This window comes from Gouania willdenowi, unplaced genomic scaffold (assembly GCF_900634775.1).
Source record: "Gouania willdenowi unplaced genomic scaffold, fGouWil2.1 scaffold_93_arrow_ctg1, whole genome shotgun sequence".
Classification (NCBI taxonomy): Eukaryota; Metazoa; Chordata; class Actinopteri; order Blenniiformes; family Gobiesocidae; genus Gouania; species Gouania willdenowi.
Window position 1 is genome coordinate 3142991 of NW_021145258.1, and position 5878 is coordinate 3148868.

The window sequence follows — 5878 nt, forward strand, 5'->3', positions numbered from 1 at the left end:
AGGTACAGATACAGCTATTGTGTAAAAGACAGCCTGAGATGGCTGGATGAGGAGAGAGATGAACTGAAGCAAGATGATGATGAAGACTATTATAGTAGACAGAAGAAATGTGTTTCTGATCTGATAATAACACATCAGAGTAACCACAGCAGAAGATACACCTGCCAGTTTGTTGATAACAATGAAGTGAAGATTTCTGCTGACTACACACTTGTGTCTACAGGTAGGACGACCAATCAAATCTCACCTTTAACATGTAAACACTGTCTTTATATGTTCTTCATTGTTTTCAGCTCCAGTTGATTTAACGTCTGATTCGACTCCAAACAAGATCATCATCATCATCATCGTAGCCTCAGTCGGACTGTTGACCATCCTGGTCATAGTTGGTCTGACTGTTTTCATCAAATCCAGGAGGAAAACTGGAGCAGCAGAAGGTGGGTGGGTGGGTGGGTGGGTGGGTGTGTGTGTGTGTGTGTGTGTGTGTGTGTGTGTGTGTGTGTGTAACATAAGGTTCATTTATTTGCTGTTTTGTAGTTTTAGTTTCCCAGTGTTTTAAATGTGTGTTAAATACACAAAATGTTTGACTTTATAAAACTTATTTATAGCATCTGATTTTTCACAGTCAGAGAATCATAGGAGCAGGGTTGGGGTCATTTACAATTTTAATTGTGTAATTGATAAGTAATTACAATTATGCTTAATTTTAATTACTTATTGTCATGATTGTAATTAAATTGTAATTGAGTTTAGATAAATTACTTTGCCATGATATTCTATAAAAAAAATATCAAATACAATTATAATTTAACACAAAACTGGGGAACCATGTTACAGTTCTATGTACAGTTCTACACATATGTAGTTAACAATTATTACAATATGTTTCATATCAAGCTTTACCACATTTGACCATTTAACAAAAATGTAAATCTAAGGATAAACTGACACATAAAAGTCTCAGACGCCCACACTAAAAATATTAAAACCTATATTTTCATTGATTATAAAACCTAACAAGGTAACCAATAGATATTAAATACATTAGATGATAGATATTTTAGATGCTAACAGAAAGCTAACACAAGAGGAAGGTTAACTTTTATTAGGTTATTTATTTCAGACTCAGTAATTGTGATTAAATGTAATTGAAATTTAGTCATTGAGAACGTAATTGTAATTGACTTTGACGATAAAAAAATAACTGTAATTAAATGTAATTGGAAAAATTGCTGACCACTGTAGTCATAATTTAATTGTAATTGAACATGGGTATTTGAAAATGTAATTGTAACTGAAAAATGTAATTGACCCCAACCCTGCATAGGAGAATGTCTATGCACTTTAAATATCAGGAATTATCTGAATTCTGCTCTAATGATCCACAATTTGCTTCAGATTTTTGTCTCATAACAATTCGAGGCTTGATCTGAGGAATTTTTGCTATTCAGACAATAACACGATGGTCAGTGATGTCATTCATGAGGAACATTTGTTAGTATCAGGTTAATAAAGGTAGATTTATCAGACATTTAAGGTTTGGTCTTGTAGAACCATTCACCACCTGAAACAGATTCAATGAATTACAAAAAGGTTTGAGGTCATCTCAGACTGTTTGTAACAGATTTAGATTTAAGTCTCCCATAGAGAACTTTATTTGACTTCATTGATTCATCATTGATGGTAAAGCATCACTGGTATCAATAGGGGGTCTATAACACCCATTAACAGTCAAATGAAGTGTTTTGGATTCCTCAAGGTCAAAAGCTAAAAATTCTAATTTCTTACTCATTGATTTGGACAAGAGCAGATTTACATGAAACTTACTTTGTCCTAGAGACCAGTGTTTCTCAAATGGGGGTACACGATGGAACTACAGGGGGTACTTGAGAGAGAGAGAGAGAGAGAGAGAAAGTGGAAAATGAACAAATAAAGTGTCAGTCTTTGTTCCATCCCAGGCGTGAGATGACCGGAAATGATTAAAACTATAGAAATAAATCTATTCAGAAGCCACTAAATCAATGTTTTTCAACCTTGGGGTTGAGATTCTATGTCGGGTCACCTAATGTTTAAATGGGGTCACCTGAAATTTTCTTTAAAATCAAAATATCCACCCATCCATTTTCAAACCCACTTGCTCCTGTCTCACAGGGTCATGGGGGTCTGCTGGTGCCAATATCCGGCTCTCATTGGGCGCTGGGCGGGGGTACACCCTGGACAGGGCGTCAGTCCATCACAGGGCAACACAGACAAACAACCACTCACTCTCATTCACTCCTATGGGCAATTTTTAGAGTCAAGTCATGTTTTTGGATTGTGGGAGGAAGCCGGAGTACCCGGAGGAAACCCACACAGCACGGGGAGAACATGCAAACTCCACACAGAAAGAACTCAGGTGTCCACCCCAGGGCTTGAACCCAGAATCTTCTTGCTGTGAGGCGGACGAGCTAACCACTAAGACACAATCTTAAGCAACTGTATTTTTACACGTTTGCATTGTGAAATATAAATCTAGTTAAGCTTAAATGCAGTAAAGAAAAAAAAAAGAATAATTACTGTACCTGAGCTTAAACATGGTAAAAAACTAATTCTAGAAAAAAATGTTTTTGTGGTCGCCAGAAATTCTTGATATCAAAATGTGGTCACGATCCAAAAAAGGTTGGAAATCACTGTATTTAATACTGATTATTTCCACTTATTTACAAAATGAGATTCTTTAAAATGTGTTATCACTCATTCATTTCATCATTATGTTCTATAGTTGTTTTTAAATAGTTTTCTAAGCACAATGACGTAGTCGGACAAAGGAATTAAGAGAAAAGGTGGAACTTGAGCCAAAGAAGTTTGAGAACCACTGCTTTAGACACTGTAACCATCAATACCAACATCCTTATCCAAAATAGATTTGTTTCACCATGACTCTGGTATTAGAATTGCATCAGGATCAGGTGAAAGTTCCCATATGTGAACCATGTCCATGTTGGCAAATAGACTGTGTACATTTAAATGAATGAAACCAAGATCTGCCCTTGATTTAAAATCAACAAGGCTTTACAACTTTTCAGTGCCAGGATTGGGTTGAACATTTCTAGAGATCAGAAGCAACAAAACAATTAGACATTTCTGTTTAAGCTCTTGATACCATTTAATAGAGGTTTCTCTATTTCTGAATGAGTCTACTTCAGTTTCAAACTAGTCTTTTAAAAAAAAGATGTTCATCAATTAGACAAAATCCTCTGTGAGTTAATCTATCTCCCAATGAGGACAGTTTTGAGTGAGGATTAAATTAGGAGATAATTTTCAATCCTCATGCAGGTGGATGAATGTCTAGCAATCATAGAAGAGAGATGATGATGTCACATATACACAGAATTTAGTAAACTCTGAAATGTAAAATCAGTTAATTAAACCTTGTTAGTATTCATCTGTATTATGATTATAGGTTCTATTATTGAACTGCTTCTTTTCATGTTTTAAAGATTTGAGCTGAGCTAGAAAAGTAACTTTCCACTTCCTGTCGCTGACGGTTGTGACAATAAAAACTCTTTGCATTGCTGAGTGGTTGAGATAATAATCTGTATTATTGGTTTGTTACAGACGCCCCAAAGCGAGCTCGTGTTCCTGTGAGTATATTTAAACACTCACCACTTCTCACAAACTGTTGCAGCTATTTTTTACATCACCATGCAGATAAACTTAGTGTGTTTGACAGGCCTGAGCTAAAGACATTTAAACTGCTGATACAATAAATCCTGCTGAGGAAGTGATTTGTTCCTTTGTTTGACCTCAGGATGGGGAGGAGAGCAGTGTGACTTATGTCACCGTCAGCTACAGAAGCTGAAACCAAGAGGCCTTGCCCAGCTCAGAGGTAAGTGACTCCCTACGTCAAACCATTGCTCCCACTTTAGCAGAATCGCTAAAGCAAAAGAAACCAAACTGGGTTTGAATTCACAACAACTAGACACGCACACATCATCATTCAGTGATGTGTAATCAGAGGTGGCAAAAGTACTAGTCGTCAATACTCAAGTAAAAGTTTAGATACTTGGATAAAAAACGACTCTGGTAAAAGTAAAAGTATTGAAGTTTCTCCCTTACTTGAGTAAAGGTAAAAAAGTACATGCTACTAAATGTACATAGGTAAAAAGTAAAACTAATGTCCCTTCAACAATAAGACAGGGTTTTTAAACCAGCAAATTTCATATCTTTTATCTGGAGAATTTAGCACTCATAAAAAATACAATTTGTAAATAAAACATGTCAAGAGTAAATGTTCAATAAAACCCAGAGCAGCTTTGAGTTTAAAATTCTTAAAAACTTGTAGAAAACTGGTACATGGAAATTAATTAAATCTATTACTCTTCATGAACACTTGCAGAATTTACTACTCATAATTAATACAATTTGCAAATAAAATGTTTTAAGAAAAAAAAATGCAAACGCTCAATTAAACTCAGAGCAGCTTTGAGTTTAACATTTAAAAAAAACTTAAAATTGTTAACCATAAAACTAAGGGACCTGCCAAACAGAAAAAAGCTCAAACTACCAAAATTTAGCATCTTTTTACGTCGTCACGTCATTTTTGAAGGTCTTAAAAGTAACGAGCTCATTTTTAAAATGTAAAGAGTAAAAAGTACAGACAAATGTTTAAAAAAAAGTAAGAAATAAAAGTAAAAAGTCGCCAAAAAAAAAAAAAAAATACTCAAGTAAAGTACAGATACCAGAAAAACTACTTAAGTACAGTAACAAAGTATTGGTTCTTGTCACCTCATCAATACTACCATCCAAGGAAGAACCAAGCCATGGACTTATTAACATAGAAACATTGACATACATACAGATTTAAAGGCAGAACCGCCTGTAGTGCACATTTTAACCCTCGCTGTGCCGTGTCTGTGTCATATGTCTGTGGTCCATACACAGAACATCCAAAGGTTTTTTTTCTCTGCCAAATCACACCATTTGCTAGTCAGCATGTCAGCATTATTTACAGACACTGAAGAATTATTAAGCGCTTAAACCAGGCAGTAGTACGCTCTGCTCCCCCTCCCCCAAGTGCACGAACACACAGTCACATTTATAGACACATCGTGTGTATCCCCGTCTGTCTCTGTGTGTGAATGAACCTGCATTTACTTCTCGCTGCTCTGTGTGTGTGTGTGTGTGTGTGTGTGTTCTGAGGCTCATGGGGGGAGTAGAGCAGGGACTGTGTGTGAGTAATAGTGTGTGTGTGGGGGGGGGGGGGGGGCTGTGTATTATGTGTAGTAGTTGAGAAGACGGTGTTCTGTCACTGGCAGCTCTAACCGGCTGCCTGAGTGGGTGTGTCTTACTGCTCCAAGAGAAACGCCCATAATCAAGACATTTTAGTTCAGGGTTTAGTTTCTCTTTAAATATACACAATCACCTCAAAACTCCACCATTGTCTCCTTTAGGTCAGAGAACCAGAGGAAGGTGAAGAAGAAGTGACTTATGCAACGGTCAAGAAGTGAAGAAGAACGTGTGAATGTGAAGGCAACACTTCACCTACTGTCAGTGCCAATACTGCTTTTCTAGAACGAGTACAACTACTTATGAAATAAACAGTTTGGATTGTTTTGTTCTTTAGTTTCCAGCAGACATGGGAAACCAGTGGCTCTTAGTGTTTTACATTAAACATCATTTTATTATTGTTTTCTCTGGTACTAGAACATGTTTTAACTTCTTTTTACTTTATAATTGTAAGCCATGATGCCAGTTATTCACAGTTGTATGCTTTGTCTTCTTTTCTTAAATATTCTCATATAATTCAATAAAAATACTTTAAAATACACTTTTTTGTGCAAAATATTGTCACATTATTTAGGGTTTGGCCTAAACTCTGACATTATGATAACTTTAA

At 36.0% G+C, this 5878-nt stretch overlaps 1 long non-coding RNA gene across 1 annotated transcript; it reads left to right on the forward strand.

Moving 5' to 3' along the window:
• The first annotated feature begins 343 nt into the window (after positions 1–343).
• On the forward strand, positions 344–5809 carry LOC114461118 (uncharacterized). The gene is made up of 4 exons (XR_003673807.1): positions 344–437; positions 3598–3623; positions 3791–3868; positions 5433–5809. It is a non-coding gene; the product is annotated as an uncharacterized LOC114461118 (long non-coding RNA).
• Positions 5810–5878: the final 69 nt, after the last annotated feature.